Source organism: Canis lupus, chromosome 23 (genome assembly GCF_011100685.1).
Source record: "Canis lupus familiaris isolate Mischka breed German Shepherd chromosome 23, alternate assembly UU_Cfam_GSD_1.0, whole genome shotgun sequence".
Taxonomy (NCBI): Eukaryota; Metazoa; Chordata; class Mammalia; order Carnivora; family Canidae; genus Canis; species Canis lupus.
In genome coordinates this window covers 25,850,585-25,868,318 of record NC_049244.1, presented here as the reverse complement: position 1 = coordinate 25,868,318, position 17,734 = coordinate 25,850,585, and the positions used below count along the sequence as shown (strand labels likewise).

Sequence of the window (17,734 nt, the reverse complement as noted above, 5' to 3'; positions counted from 1 at the left end):
AGGGGATAAATCTTTGATAGAACTGTCCCTTTAAGGGCACCTGGGTGGCTCAGGTGGTTAAGCAACTGCCCTCTGGCTCCAGTCATGATCTCAGGGTCCTGGGATCAAGTCCTGCATTGGGCTCCCTGCTCAATGGGGAGTCTGCTTTTCCCTCTCCTTCCTGCTTGTGCTCTCTCTCAAGATCTCTCTCTCTCTCAAATAAACAAATATAATCTTTTTTAAAAAATCATCCCTTTATAGTAAAGTATATATTTCTTTATTCTCCTCTTGCTTTTTCTATGTAAATTGTATATGCAGGATGATGCCCTCAAGCCATTCCTGGTTTAAAACATTTTTAACTTTTTTTTAAGTCCTACACATCAGCTTACAATAACTCAGATCCTTTCCCAAAGTGGACTCTTCTAGTACCCATTCCCACCATATTTAACATGTTTATCATTTTAAAAATTGCAAGCATTTTTATCTGATTACAAAACTTGTGGTAGAAAGGTTGGTATATACAGAAAAGTCAAAAGGTGATAAATTTTATCTCTAATCAAATGCAGCAAAAGCAATTCTTTTTTTTTAAGATTTTTATTTATTTATGAGAGAGAGAGAGAGAGAGAGAGAGAGAGAGGCAAAGACACAAGAAGAGGGAGAAGCAAGCTTCATGGAGGAAACCTGATGCAGGACTCAATCTCAGGACTCTGAGATCACGCCCTGAGCAAAAGGTATTCCACTGAGCCACCCAGGTGTCCCAAAAGCAATTCTCAGAGGGAAGTGCATAGTGATAAATGCTTACAATAAGAAAAAGGAAAGAGCTCAGATAAACAACCTAATCGTACACCTAAAGGAACTAGAAAAAGAACAAACTAAGCACAAAATTAGAAGAAAGAAAACCACAAAAAGCAAAAATGAATGAAATAGTGACTAAAATGACAAGGGAAAATACCAATAAAACTAAGCTATTTTTTCTTTTCTTTTTTTTTTTTAATTTAAAGATTTATTCAGGGGTGCCTGGATGGCTCAGTCAGTTAAGCATCCATTCCAGCTTAGAACATGATCTCAGGGTCCTGAGATCGAGCCCCATATAAGGCTCCACACTCAGACTGGAGTCTGTTTCAGATTCTCTTTCCCTCTCCCTCCTGCTCTCTGTCTCAAATAAATAAATAAAAATGTCTTTAAAAAACCAAAATATTTATTCAGAAAGAGACAGTATACAAGTGCATGCGAATAGGGAGAGGGGCAGAGGGAGAAAACCTCCCTCAGAATTCCCGCTGAGCATGGAACCCAATGCAGGGCTCTATGCCACCATTCAAGAGATTACCACCAGAGCCACAAACAGGAGTTGGATGCCCAACTGACTGAGCCACCCAGGTGCCCCAAGAACTGTTTGTTTTTTTTTTCCAAAAAAATAAAAACAAAATAGACAAAACTTTAGTTAGATATACAAAAACAAGAGGACTCAAAAAAATTAAATTTGAAATGAAAGAGGAGCCATTACAACAGAAATACAAAGATCATAAGAGACTCCTATGAACAATTATACATCAACAAATTTGACAATAGAAGAGATTCCTGGAAATATACAACTTACCAAGAGTGAATCATATGAAATAGAATATTTGAACAGACCAATCACTGGTAAGGAGATTGAATGAGAAATCAAAAACCTCCCAAGAAACAAAAGTCTGGGATCAGATGGCTTAACTGGTGAATTCAACTAAACATTTAAAGTAAAATTAATGCCAGTCCTTTTCAAACTCTTCCAAAAAATAGAAGACAAGAGCATACAGTTGACCCTTAAACAACACAGGTTTGAACTGGTGTGGATCCACTTATATGTGGATTTTTTTATAAATATACATGTACTATACATGTATTTTATCTTCCTTACAATTCTCTTAATGGCATTTCTTAATAATATTTTCTTAATAAAATTTTCTTTTCAGGATGCCTGGGTGGCTCACTGGTTGAGCGTCTGCCTTTGGCTCAGAGCGTGATCCTGGAGTTCCAGGATTGAGCCCCACATCAGGTTTCCTGCAGGGAACCTGCTTCTCCGTCTGCCTGTGTCTCTGCCTCTCTCTCTCTCTGTGTGTGTCTCTCATGAATAAATAAAATCTTAAAAAAAAAAATCTTTTCTCTTAGTTCATTGTAAGAATATAGTATCTAAAAATATATATATATAGTATCTAATACATAAAATATACAAAACATGTCTTAGTTGACTATGTTATTGGTAAGGCTTGTAGTCAATAGTAGGCTATTTGTAGTTAAGTGTTTGGGGAGCATGGATTTTTCAACTGCATGAGGTGCCAGTGCTTGTAATCTCCACACTGTGTAAGAGTTAACTGTATTTCCAAAGCCATTTTATGAGGCCAGCATTATGCTGACACCAAAACTGAATAAGGATGCTATAAGAGAGGATAATTATAGGCCAATATCCCTGATAAAGATTAATGTAAGACTGTCCACAAACTGAACAGAAATGAATTCAACAGTATCTTAAAAGAATCATACACCATGATCAATTGAGATTTGTTCAAGGGAAGCAAGGATGGTTCAACATACATAAGTCATTCAACATTACACATCACTTAATAAAATGAAGGATAAAAATCATATGATAATCTCAATAGATGCAGAAAAAGCATTTGACAAAATTCAACATTCCGTTTTGCTAACAACTGCCAACAGAATGGGTACAGAAGGAATATACCTCAACATGATAAAGGCAGTATATGACACATTCACAGCTTACATCATGCTAAATAGTAGAAAGCTGAAAACTTTTCTTCTAAGATCAGAAATAAAACAAGACTGCCAAAACTTGCCTTTTTTTTCTTCCCCCTTGTAAGGACCTAACTATTCTTACTTGGACAGTTCATCAGAGTTATTTTTGCAGTGAGCAATTATGATGAATGAGGTAATGTTCCCTATATACAAAGAGCCAATCTCATCTTTTTTATTTGACCTAGTACTAGAAAACCTGGTGAGAGCAGGCAGGGGAGCAAAAGAAATAAAATGCATTCACATCAGAAAGGAAGAAATAAAACTGTATTTGCAGAAGTATTATCTATACAAAACCTTAAAGACTTCAGAAAAGAAACTGAGAATGAATTCAATAAAATTACAAGATACATAATCAATATACAAAAATCTGCTGTATTTCTATAAACTAACAATGTACTGTCAGAAAGCAAAATTAAGAGAACAGCTCCACTAAGAGTTGCATCAAAAAGAATAAAATGCCTAAGAATAAATTTAACCAGGAGGTGGAATATTAGTATAATGAATATTGTGACATTGATGAAAGAAACTGAATAAGGCATAAATAAATGGATACTCTGCTCATGCCTTAGAAGAATTAATGTTAAAATATCCATACCACTCAGAGCTATTTACAGATTCAATTAAATTTCTATCAAAAGTTCAATGGCATTTTTCATAGAAATAGAATATACAATCCTAAAATTTGTATGGAATCACAAAAGACCCCAAATAGCCAAAGCAACCTTGAGAAAGAAGAAAGCTAGAGGCATTACACTTCTAAATGTAAAAACGTATCACAAAGTGAGCCTCCTGGGTGTCCTGAGTGTCAAAAAACACTCACTCACATACACACATTTTTTGTACATGAATCTATTCTGTAGAGAACACATTACTATAATAAACATACTGTTACAGATCAATGTTTTTGTCCCTTCAAAACTCATATGTTAAAATCTTAATTCCCAAGGTAATGGTATTCCAGTGAGGCCTTTATGAGGTGATTAAGTTGTGAGGGTGGAGCCCTCATGAATGGGGTAAGTGCCCTTATAAGAAAAGACTCCAGGGAACTTTCTCATTCCTCCTACTATGTAAAGACCCGTTAAGAAGATAGTAGTCTATGAACAGTCACTAGCACCTTTATCTTGGACTTCCCAGTCTCCAGAACTGTGAGAAATAAATCTGTTGTTTATAAGTCACCAAGTCTATGGTATTATTGTTGGAGCAGCCCAAACAGACTAAGACAGGTATTGATGGTATCCAATTTACAAATGTACATTTTGAATAAATATATGCTTACCTTTCAGGAGACCTTTAATGATCCACAATTCTAACTGCCACTTGAAAACGCATGCTCTTGTTACAGGTCAAAGACTTCAAAGTTGGTACAACAAAGTTCTCCAAATACAAGTTGTGGTTGGCAAATAGGATGCAAAGAAGAAGGAAGAAACAGAGATCGCCTGAGTTTGCTTCTGGCAAAGCACCAAATACCTAGAAAAATACATAAAATAGCTTGAAACCTTTCTATCCCATAAAGAACCCTAACCAAAACAAACCAGCAAAAGGCAAGCTGAAAAAAATCTATGACATATAATTTTGGGCTTTTAGAAGACAACTCCTAATCTACTCCCTAATCACTTTTTCCATTATCTATTTTAACTTCTGGAAGAAAGGAAGTCATTTTATTATACTTAGAATAAATAGTATTATAATATAAAAATTTTTAAATCAAAACACCTCAATATAAAACAAATCACGTTAAAGTTCATTTCATTGAAATTACATAAAAATATTCAAATAATGAACACATTATTCTAATACATAGTAAAATACCAAGTATTAAAATTACATAAAATTAAAAAATGGAAATTAGATATTTGAAAACATGGAAAAAAATTCCATTGAAACGGATTCCACAGTATCAATAAAATGTAAAATTAGAATACAATGTATCAGTGTAACAAGTAAACATTATTTGTGAATTTATAATTAATTTCTATAGCTTTTCTGCACAGGGAAAAGAAAAACACCTTTAGTATTCTTCCAAAAACCATATCTGACATAACCTGTATGAAATCTGTAAGAATGACAACTGAATTTCTTAAACAGCTATCTAATTTAAGTAAAGAACCTCTTTTTTTTTTTTTTTTAAGAATTCATTTATTTATTCATGAGATATACGGAGAGAGAGGCAGAGACATAGGCGGAGGGAGAAGCAGGCTCCCCATGGGGAGCCCAATGTAAGACTCAATCCCAGGACCCTGGGATCATGACTTGAACCAAAGGCAGACACTCAACTACTGAGCTACCCAGGTGCCCCAGTAAAGAACCTCTTAATAATAATAAGTTACCATATATTACCATCACTTTCCCCTAGATTTCATTCTATAATAATTTACCCCCCATAACCTGTTTGAACTTATTGGTGGCTCAGTATAAGTACAAAAGGACAAAAGTAATTAGGTAATATAATGTGAAATATAAATCAGTAACACAGAACTGAGAAATATTATAACATATAACAAACATATTGAGATTCAAAAGAAATTACTTAACACACCATTTAGCATCATGTGCTATTAAAACCAAATATCAAGGTATGATTTCTAAAGAACAGGAATGAATGTGGCATTGATCTCTAGGCAGATTTCCAGAAACTTATATGCTCTTATATTGAATACAATTCATGTTTTCTTTGTTTGATAAAGAAAATGATTTAGTATATTCTGATGTATCATTTCCTTATTTTGACTTATAGTCTTACCTAAAAAGTTACCAACAACTCGTTTCTAAATTACATAATATACATGTGAAAAATACCTAAATATAGTCAACACTTCCTTGAACAATATTATAGTCACATGCTTTTTCTGTATGGTTAAGCTTAAAATTACTATACCACTAAAATAAAGTAAGTCTCTACTTTCATCTTTCCCTTGTAAAAACACAGACCATTTTTATTTTATGATGGCTCTTTAGAATGAAAGACATTCAAATATCTTTCAACTATTCCAATATATGTGTATTTGACAAATACATGTTTATATAACAGTTAATATATTGTCATACAATTGTGTCATACCAGAGAATGATGGCGATTTCTTTTTTTTTTTTTTTTAATTTTTATTTATTTATGATAGTCACACAGAGAGAGAGAGAGGCAGAGACACAGGAAGAGGGAGAAGCAGGCTCCATGCACCGGGAGCCCGACATGGGATTCGATCCCGGGTCTCCAGGATCGCGCCCTGGGCCAAAGGCAGGCGCCAAACCGCTGCGCCACCCAGGGATCCCTGATGGCTATTTCTTCATGAAAAACTAACAATATAATCAATATACTGAGAAGTTATAATTTGTTTTGTTTTTAAATGCATACTTTAGGGATCCCTGGGTGGCACAGCGGTTTGGCACCTGCCTTTGGCCCAGGGCGCGATCCTGGAGACCCGGGATCAAATCCCACATCGGGCTCCCTGCATGGAGCCTGCTTCTCCCTCTGCCTGTGTCTCTGCCTCTCTCTCTCTCTGTGACTATCATAAGTAAATAAATAAAAAAATTTAAAAAAAATAAAAATAAAAATAAATGCATACTTTACACTCAGGTCAATTTTACATTTCTAACATTGTTTGGATAATTTACTTTCTTGCTCCAAAAGGATATATCCAATAAAATATCTCATTAGCATACTACCAGAAAAACCAAAAGGCTACAAAGCAGAATTGGATAACACAGAGGGTTTATCTATACAGTAAGACTTTATGAAACTAGATTTCTTCAGTAATCTATAGGCAGAAAAAATGTTTACCATAGTCTCACTGAAAGGATATACCAGTTCTTTTTCTAGTTATTCTCTATGGAATTGCATAAATATTGAGAAATCTAGAAATAGATATACACATGCACATACAAAAATTATTGTCAGTGTATAAGTTACTGCTGCCCTGGGACTGCAATAATTTATGTAACATCTGTTTTCATATTTTTCTAATTTTTTTCCTAATTAACATGCATATTTAACGCATAAATGCTCAGACCACCTCTTTTTTCTGCTGACTGTGCCTCTTTATTTTTGAAGTTGTGCACTCCTAGGGAGAATTCAGCAGAGATGGAAACCAAAATCTTATTGAATGCACTAATTTTAAAATGTAAACAACAGTACTAAACGAACTTTCAAGAATATACTAAAGTCTTAAGAGTTTTCACAATAACAGTTCAATCTGTCAATAATAGTCACACAGTAACTTGAGGTCCAAATACCAGAAAGCAAATATAAGCTTAATTCCAAATTCTAATGTTATATTAATCTTCTTGATTTTTTAAAATTTTTATAAAAGTTGAGACACCTACAAAAAATATCTATGATTAGTTGTTTTTGTAAGTTTTGTTAGTATTTTTCAATTTTTATGCCTTAGGCAACTAACATATATGAACATATTCCATATGTTAAGCATCAAAAAGTATGTAATCAGCTATATGTTTTGGAATTGTAAACTTTAAATCCTGTGCAGATGTGAGGGGGAAAGGTTTTACTCTGAAGTGCATTCAAGTACAATCAACTTCTGGAAGCTCTTAATCTGTACTGGGAAATTCAAAATTCAAAATACTACTTATCTATATTTGTAATAGAAAAAGTAAAATTAGGAGTCAATCAAACAAATGCTATAATAACTAAAGTATTCCCCAAAAACAATGTTTAATATGCCAACACTGACTCCATCTGTACTTACCTCACTTTAGAATTAAACACTTTGTATTTTAATTGCCTAGTCAATGTATTTCAGTCAGTCATTTATTACTTTTCATCTGGTGTCAGGCCCAATCCAGGCCTTTGTAAACCCTGAAATTCTCAACCCTCACAAAACTTACACTTTATGTAGGAAATCAGACAGTATCCAATAACAATGCAAATACGTAACTGCAAACAGTGATAAATGCTATTAAAGATATGGTAAAGGGTGAGACAGGAGTTTTGTAATAGGAGACTTGACTTACCCAGAAATCAGCAAAGACCTAAAGAAAGTCTATTTAAGATGAGATCTGAAAAGTATGGGAAATGTCAGTCTAGGCATAACAAGTACTAAGGTCCAAAAGCATTAGGAGAAAAGCACATATTTCTAGGAGAGAAGCAGAGGGGCCAACTATAGAGGAAATATAAGTGAAACAAAATGGGGTAGAAATTATTAAGGCAACATTACTACAGGGTTTTAAATATAGGATGACAATAAATTATACATGAAAATTTATCAAATGCTGGATTATGGTGAGGAGTAAGAAAGGTATAGAGGAGAAGGTAGGTATGAGACAACAGTAGCTTAGACTAAAGTGATAGTGGTAAAGATGGGGAAGAAAAGGAAGAACAACATTTATGGGCAAGCAGTCAGAAGATTTTGGTGAAAGATTAGATTTTGTGGGGGATGAAGTTAAATAGCAATCCCTAAGGAAACCTGGAAGATCAGTTGTTGGAACAAAGAGCCCAAGTTAGAATAGGACATATTATGGGATTACCCATTGGAGATGTCCTGTAGGGAGTTTAATGTAAAAATCTAGAGCTATTAATAGTCTGGAACTTTAAGAAAAGCCTGGGCTAGAATCAAATTTAGAATTTATTAGGGTATGGGTAGGGGGAAAAAAAAAAAAGATGCCTACATTGTTTTCCCATGCCCCCCCCCCCAAATTCCATACACATGCTGTATCTTCCTTGTTTCTAGCTATCATGCCACATCGGAACAGAAAAACATACTTCATAATGTGACAAACTCATTTAGTCTGTGACTGATTAACTCCATAAGGCATATTTGCCTTAAGTTGCTAAATAATAGTCATCATTTATTGTAAAGCCTATTCAGGATCAAAACTACTAAAAATATGCTGAAGCATTCTAAAAACATGCATTAGATCATTAACCCTCCAAAAACCTTAGAATTTAACAACTACTGAGCCTACTTTTCAGATAGGGATACTGAAGTTTAGGGAAGTATTAAAATTGCTAGTAAAGCCAGTAAGTGATAGGGCACACTTCCAACCCAAGCATACCTGAAACCACAGCCCATTTTCTTACCACTAAAAAGGAAGGTTATGTCAAAGTCTGGTCTTTAAAATAATTAACCTCAGTTTCAATCCTGGCCCCAGAAGACCACTTAAGTTCTCCTGTATATCTCCTCACCTGCAATTCCTACCTTGCTAGGAAATACTGACATTTTAGGGAATATATAAAAGCCTTCTGTCACAGTCCACTGGGTTGTGCATCACCATTAACATGATCTGTTCCTTCACCATAGGAGATCCAGTTGAGAATGAACTTAAAGTAGAAACTAAGGCTGACACTGAAAGCTTTGAAAATTTCACAGTATAGGGCATGGCAGGTCATCAGGAATAGTACCTGAGGAAGAATAGTTTCTATCAAAAAAGCAAAGAGCCAATTTCCTACAAGCTACAGGCAAAGAGTTCAGCAATAGTTCTAAAACTATAGAGTGCATAAAAATCACCTAAGCAGCTTCTTAAAATGGAGATTCTCAAGCATCCTCTCAAGGATTCTGATAGAGAATTGAAATAGATGACCCTTTAAGTTTTCTAAAAGATATCTACCTATGACCACTTTCCATTCTTCGGGCACATAATTTTAAAATTATTTGTTGAACATATATATTACTTCATTGAGTTCCAATTAAATTGTACCAAATGTGGGGCCCCTGGGTAAGCTCAGTCAGTTAAGCATCTGACTCGATTTTAGCTCAGGTCACGATCTCAGGGTCATGAGATCAAGCCCCATGTCAGGCTCTGCCCTAGGCATGGAGCCTGCTTAAGATTCTCTTTCTCCCCTTTCTCTCTGCCTCTCCCCTCCTAAAAAATAAATAAATAAATAAATTGTACCCAACTTAATACAAACATTTCAGATATTTTTCTTAACAACTACTGTCAAGGTCCTTGCCAATGGAAAGAGGGATAATTAAAAACAGTTTTAACTATACATAAAACGCCTCCATCAAAGCGGATTTTCCTTAATATAGATTTTAATCTTATGATTAAAACAAAGTCATCTAGAGATACATATGTCAAAAGACCATAGGAATGTTTAAGGGAGATGAATGATTCATAAAGAAATTTTTTTTTAAAGATTTCATTTATTTATTTATGAGAGACAGAGACAGAGAGAGAGAGAGAGAGAGAGAGAGAGGTAGAGACAAAGGCAGAAGGAGAAGCAGGCTCCATGCAGGGAGCCCGATGTGGAACTTGATCCCGGGACTCCAGGATCACACCTTGGGCCGAAGGCAGATGCTTAACTGCTGAGCCATCCGGGTGTCCCCATAAAGAAAATTTTATCACAAAAGTTAACCTTTGGTCAAAAAACTATATTGTTAATTAGAGAATCTTGTAAATATATAAGAAGGCCTAATACAGTAACAGTTATTCAAAAAATGGATTAAAAGATTACATACAACTCTTCTCATGACACTACTGGATGCATAGATGCTAACATACACTGGTACCAAAGAAGCATTCAGGAAAGAAAATGTCTACTCTATTTCCAGACACTTCAGATCACTTAAAAACTAATGTCTATCTTTCCTTCTACTTGAACCACACTGTCAGTACAAAAGCATACATTCCAGTCACTGTCGGGGCAGCACCCATCAACCTGTCTACTGGTGTACTAAGTTAGGGCTGCCTTAACACCATTCTAGTGACCTAAAGGTTATAACAAATCCCAAAACTCCAAACTTTCATCCAAGTTTAAATGAATTTAATTTTTTTTAATTTTGAGATTTCAAGATAGATGTTGTTCTTTCAGGGTTTATCTGTGAAGCTAAATAAAGGGAGTTAAAATTTAAAGTTTATTACATATTATCTCCTTGTATTTTTATGAATCAAAGAAAATACCCACTCAGGTTTTTCTTTTAGATCCTGTGACTTACATTAGGACCATGATAGGGAATAGAAAGCTAAAGATAATAAAAGTTGTTTGAAGAACTTCAGTAACAGTAACATCAGTACTACACTGTGATGCTGATATTTACATGGTACACATTTAATGCCTCCTCTCCTCCACCCTAACTGTGCCCCCCAAAATAGCTAAGAGGAGCCTAAGCACACTAACTTGCCCAAGATCTCACCATTAACAAATGGTAAAGCTGAGATTTGAAGTCATGTGATCTGAACCCAGAGTCCATATGACCATTACTCACTCTATGCATGAACTCCCTTAACTTCATAAACCTTTATGCAGCCAACAATCCCAAAGTACTGACACAATATAAATCTTTTTGACTTTTATGTTAAATGAAATGCTTCCACGTTGTCCTAATAAATAAACTGTATCTTCACTTCCTAAATGACTCTTCATCTTGAAATAGTATTTAACATTATTTTCTCTCAACAGTCATGCTCATTTTCACTAACCACAATCAGTACTAAGTTAGAGCCCATACTACCAGAAGTTCCAAGCAAAACAGAAACCAATGTATGTATAATGCAAGAAGATACTTTTCTGGGATTTAAAGATTACATCTTCTACTATATTTCTCTTAGTTCCAACAAGATAACCTCTCTTCCCTACATCCTGGTTCCATTTAGGATCCATTTAGAATCAAGCTCTAAATACCAAGTTCAAATTAGCTTAAGAATAAGAAACAGATCATTCTCAGTCTCGCTATTTAAATGAACCAAAATAAGCCCCGTAAATTGTTAGAGTTGCTTTGGGCAATTGTTCATTCTAGTCTTGAAGATCGATCTAAATGCCCTGGGAAAAGTTAGAAAATTCCAGAAACTGGTTTCCCTAAGAAAGCTGCAGATTCAACCTGACTCCTTGAGATGAAAAAATCCCCTTAAGCTTTAGTTTTTGTCCATTATCTGTGGCAGACATAAAACAAGGAACTTTTTTTAAAGATTTTTATTTATTCATTTATGAGAGACAGACATAGGCAGAGGGAGAAGCAGGCTCCATGCAGGGAGCCTGATGTGGGACTCCATCCCCAGACTCTGGGATCATATCCTGAGCCAAGGGAAGACGCTCAACCACTGAGTCACCCAGGCGTCCCGGCAAGGAACTTTTCAAAGTACACATCCTTCCACAGTACAGTAAGCAAATAAGCATATTTGTAATTAAAGTGTTACCTTCTTTTAAGTATGTTCCTGTAACTTTCATCCTGTAAGATGAAGATTTTTGAAGAAATTATTTTAAACAGGCTGAAAGTTTAAGCATTGTCCATAATTTTATTTTGTACTCTAAATTCTCAGTTCCACACTAATTAAATTATTCTACATCTCATTAACTACTCCTCCTTATGTTATTCCATTTGTTTCAGAGTTCCTTTTTTTAATCTGTTGCCTTTTTTATAACATTACCTGACTGTCACCTTTTATACAATAAACACTGTAATTTATCTTGTTCAAACTTTGCAAAAAGAAAAACTCAAACCACACTTGATTACACTGGAGGAAAGTCTATGAAAGTAGTCACTGTCTCAAGTTATTCTAGAATATTGAGGAAGCCTTAGTTCTCAGAAAACAGAAGTGGACAAACCTAATTATAACCAGAAATAGAACAGACAATAAGCTCTACAAAGGACTCAATTATTGAAGATATATTTTCACTGCTTTATGGCTCTTGACTTTCCCTTCACTTATTTTACTACCAAACTACTATTCCTTTATTGATCTCACTATCAGCTCCTTCTCAAAAAGAAATAAAGGAAATTTAAATTGGATAATGTTGCTGATCATTAGCAGCATTGAAAACAGCTGAATCAATTATTAGGCATACAATGAGTCAGAAAGATAATTCCAATGGTGATGTAGAGTACTAACATAGTAGCTTTAGAAAGGGAAGACTAAGACAAAAGAATATGAGAAAAAATGGTGGTACCTAGACATAGTAATGAAAGAAGAGAAATGGATTTAGTAAATTTTCAAGGTGTCTAATTTGAGATAGGCAGATTATTTGTGCTATGAAAGAACTACAAAAAGGTGGGAGGAGAAGGGGTAAGAATAAAGCTAAGAGAAAAAACACATACTATATCCCTTCATATATATAGATGGCTAGCTCAGCATCCTGCACCCCAAAAACGTATGTTGAAGATAAAAAACAAATAAGGGATCTCAATTTTATTTTTGCTAACTTTTATAACATTAATCCGAATTTAATTTGCCTACTAAATTGAAGTTTCTGAACTCACAACGAATTGAATAATTACATGAGACTCTTTTTTTCTCTTTCTTTCTGGCTCCCCCCCCCCATTTTCCTTGGTTCTAAATAATACTGCTGGAAGCCTAGAAGTACCTCCAATTAAGTACTATCTTCAAAAAGCTGCCAAATTGTAGTCTCTATGATTCATCTAATATCTTACTTTGAACTTCTAACAGGTACAAATATTATAGCTGAATTTTAAAGTTTGCATTAAGTTACTTGTTTACTAGGTTTGAAACTAAGACTCCAACAATATAAATACAAGATACCACATGTATTAGAGCTCAATAAAACAGCAGTAAATTAATTTACATTACTAATGTCATTTACTTTTGCTACGCAGAAGGATAACTTTTTTAATGTATTCTTCAAACCATGATACTGGGGTGGGAGTGAGGATTACTGGAAGATGTCCTAAAAAAAAGATTCTTCTTTGTATTTTAAAAATGTCATTTAATTCCCATAATAACCATATGAAAAAAATCTTATAATCATTATTCTTACTTGTACAGATGAAGAAATATAGGCGTTGCTAAATCAATTTATTTAATATCACACAGTTAATATATAGTACTTAAAATCAAGTCTGTAGGGGATCCCTGGGTGGCGCAGCGGTTTGGCACCTGCCTTTGGCCTAGGGCGCGATCCTGGAGACCCAGGATCGAATCCCACGTCGGGCTCCCGGTGCATGGAGCCTGCTTCTCCCTCTGCCTATGTCTCTGCCTCTCTCTCTCTCTCTCTCTCTCTCTCTCTCTCTCATAAATAAATTAAAAAAAATTAAAAAAAAATTAAAAAAAAAAAAAATCAAGTCTGTAACATTCCACAAGCCATGTCCTTTACACAACATCACAATGCCTTCAAGTATACCTATGAGTGATATAAGTCAAAATCATGTGATGAATTACAGTGATTCCTTCATCTCTACCTTACTAAAGTAACTCAGAAACGTACCATCAAAAGTGAAGTCTGTATCCCCTATAACCATGGACTACTGAAATCTGAGATTCCAGGGACTCAGACATCAGTTTCTCTCACTGAAATATACAATCTCTTGTATTCAGGAAACCAAAGAAATCTCTCCAGCTCTGTGCTTCACTGATAGGCACTGATTTATGATTAAATTTTCTAAACAACAAAAATTCCTAATTTTCAAAATGTAACCTTGACAGACTATCCATACATGTATTATTGCAAATCAGACTTTTTAAAAGGCATCCCTTCTCAAAAATCCCTAAAGCTGGTGTACAGCTTGAACAAAGACAAAATACATCTTGAGCCTCATTAGTATAAATGTTCAATGAATATAGATAAACCCCAGAATAAATCCTCAAATACAAATTATCATACTTAGAATAAATGATAACAAAACTAGAAAACTCAGATCTACGGCCTATCTCCACCTCAGCTTCAGAGTTGATATAACCAATTAATAAGGGTTCCAAAGAAATTATTAAAATACTTCCTTAAAGGCAATTCCAGAAATCCCTATGAAGAACGTGTCACTCTTGACAGAGAGCTAGACTTGTTTTGACACAGAGTTTCTCAGTCAGACATGTTTAAAATGAGACAGAAAGTTTCAGACTAAGCTACTACTTCCAGCTCTTAAAGGAATAACGTTGACCAGAAAACAGAGCTCATTGGTAATAAGATTCGACCATGTATATATTATGTTCTGTATAAGTTACTTTTGGGAAATAGACTGGTAAAATCATTTTCTCAAGTATAAGAATTAAAAAAACGTGAAGTTCAAAAAATACCATAGTGTCTTTTCATTTGACTAGAATTATTCTCATTTGACCCTCCATAGCTTACTCTATTTTGGGCTGTATTTAACCAAGATTTGGTGCATAGAAACCAATTAACATAAGTTTATTATTTCCTAAGAGCAATATATTTGGTTCAACTTAGTCTCAGATTTCCACATACCCAAAACATCCATTTTTTTTAAGATTTTATTTATTTTTTTATGAGAGACACAGAGAGGGAGGGAGGGAGGGAGAGAGAGAGAGAGAGAGAGAGAGAGAGAGAGAGAGAGAAGCAGGCTCCATGCAGGGAGCCTGATGTGAGACTCAATCCCGGGACTCCAGGATCACGTCCTGAGCCACAGGCAGGCACTTAACCACTAAGCCACCCAGGTGTCCCTCAAAACATCCATCTTTAGATTGATAGTTTTCTTCAAGGTTACAATTCAAGATGTTGGGTAGTAAAATCCTGAACTCACCTATTTTCACAGACATAACAATTTACAACAGAATTTGAAATAACTCCCTGTAAAGGGGGCCTAGATAGTGAATGAAAAGAGCCTCCACAATATGGGAAAACACCAAGATGGGTAGAAGAAGCAGAGATAAAATCTCGCTAAGTAATAAACCACACTCCAGGTATGGTGCTCCTTAGACACTTGAAATTGTGGAACTTTTTTTAGAGCAGGAAAAGATTTAAGCTCCACATCATGCACGCCAACCCTAATATCCTGCACAGGAGAGATAAGATCAAACGCCTGGCTTTGAAAACCAAAAGGAGCATATCAGGAAAACTACAAAACTAGAAGGAAAGGAAAACTCACTTTTAAAGGGCTCACACACAGACTTACTCAATCGAGAAACCAATGCAAAAACACCAGATCCAAAAAAGGTTCACAAAACAGAGGTAAAGGAAATCTACTTATCACCCTTGGAACAAAGCACCAGAAAGGCAAGAGGCAGTAGGGCCACATTCTAGATATTTTTTAGATAGTTCTAGATAGTTCTTCAGCCATGGTGATCCCAACACTGGAAAGTGCCATTTTGGAATCCTCCCTCAATATGGTTAACGCCAGGGGGAATGTCCCACTAAGAGCCCCACACAACCTAGCATCTCAGCTAGCACTTGCAGGACAATGCGCAGCAGTGTGCCTATAGCAGTTGCATCCCTGCCACAACAGGAGGGTACACAAAGCCCACACAGGGAATACCCTCTGGAACATCAGGCTCTGATGGCCAGGAGAGATCAGATTTCTGGGCCCCACAGAACAACTCCTACTGCTCCTTCAAAACCAAGAGATGTAGCTGAACTATCTAAATCACAAAAACCAATAGAATGCTGTGCAAAAAAGAGAAGAATATATTCCAAACAAAAGAACAAAACAAAATCTTAGAAAAAGAAACAAACAAACTGGGAGGTGGGCAACCCACCCAATAAAGAATTTAAAATAATGGTCATAAAGACGTTTACCAAACTCATGAAAGGATGAACATCAACAGAGATAGAAAAGATATCCATACCAAGACACAGTATAACTAAAGTGTCAAAAACTAAAGACAATCTTTTTTTTTTTTTTAAGATTTATTTATTTTAAAGAGAGACAGCACAGACAAGCACAGGGAGGAGTGGAAGGGGAGAGAGAGGAAGAGAGAACCTTGAGCAGATTCCCTGCTGAGCGTGGAGCCCTACACAGGGCTAGATCCCATGACTCTGAGATTATGACCTGAGTCGAAATCAAGAGTTGGACACTTAACTGATTGTGCCACCCAGGAAAACCAAAGATAAAGACGATTCTAAAAGCAGCAGGAAAAGGCAATTAGTTATACATAAGGGACTCCCCACAAGATTATCAACTAATTTTTCAGCAGAAATTTTACAGGTCTGAAGAGAGTAGGCATGATATATTTAAAGTGCTAAAAAGTGGGGGGACCTGGGTGGCTCAGTCGGTTAAGCATCTGCTGTCAGCTCAGGTCATGATCCCAGGGTCCTGGGATCCAGCCCCATGTCCAGCTCCCAGATCACCGGGGAGCCTGCTTCCCCCTCTTCCTCAGCTTGCCACTCCTCCTGCTTGTGTACACACTCTATCTCTCTCTGTCAAATAAATAAATAAAATCTTAAAGGGGGGGGGGGGGCATATGGGTGGCTCAATGGTTAATCATCTACCTTTGGCTCAGGTCACGATCCTGGGGTCCTGGGATCAACTCTCACATCAGGCTGCCCATAGGGAGCCTCCTCTGCCTATGTCTCTGCCTCTCTCTGTGCCTCTCATGAAAAAATTTTTAAAATCTTCAAAAAAAAAAAAAAAAAACTTTAAATAAATCAAGTGCTGAAAAGGAAACAACTTACCACTGAGGATACTCTCTGAGCAAGGTTATAATTTAGAATTGAAGAGTTTATAAAGTTTACAGATTCCCAAATAAGAAAAACCTAAGAGTTCATCGCCACTAAACAGCTTTACAAAAAATATTAAAATGTTCAAAGGACTTCGTTAAGCACAAAAGAAAAGGCCATAACTAAAAAATAAAAGAAAATATATGAAAGAAAAAAAACTCACTGGTACAGGCAAACATATAGAAAAAGTAGTGGATTGACCACTTATTAAGCTAGTATGAAGATTAAAAAAAAAAAAGTAGTAAAATCACCTAAATCTACAATAACGAGTTAAGGGATACATTAAATAAAAAGATATAAAATAAGATGTCAAAAACAAAACACAGTGAAAGAAAAGAATAGAAGTGTAGTGCTTTCAGAATGTGTTAGAATTTAAACCAGCAACTTAAAATAGATAGCTATATACATAGGTTGTTATATATGAGCCTCATGACAACCACAAACGAAAAAAACCTATAATAGATACACAAAAAATAAAGAGAAAGGAATCCAAACATAACAATAAAAAGTCAACAAATCACAATGAAGAAAACAAAAGAAAAAGAACAGAAAACTACAAAACCAAACAGAAAACCATTAACAAAAGGCAAATAAATACGTATCTATCAATAATTATTTTCAATGTAAATGGACTAAATGCTCCAATAAAAAGATATAAGTGATTAAATGGATTCA

General features: G+C 35.4%; 1 protein-coding gene across 8 annotated transcripts in view; it reads right to left on the bottom strand.

Moving 5' to 3' along the window:
• TBC1D5 (TBC1 domain family member 5) overlaps positions 1 to 17,734 on the bottom strand; it is a 542,853-nt gene that overhangs the window by 401,119 nt on the left and 124,000 nt on the right. For 7 of the 8 annotated variants that reach the window (XM_038570747.1, XM_038570749.1, XM_038570748.1 and 4 more), the window contains one exon: positions 4,049 to 4,239. The gene's annotated coding sequence lies outside the window, so the exon portion shown is untranslated. Of the gene's footprint in view, positions 1 to 4,048; positions 4,240 to 17,734 lie in introns of those variants that run through there. The other variant, XM_038570753.1, reaches the window with a different exon arrangement.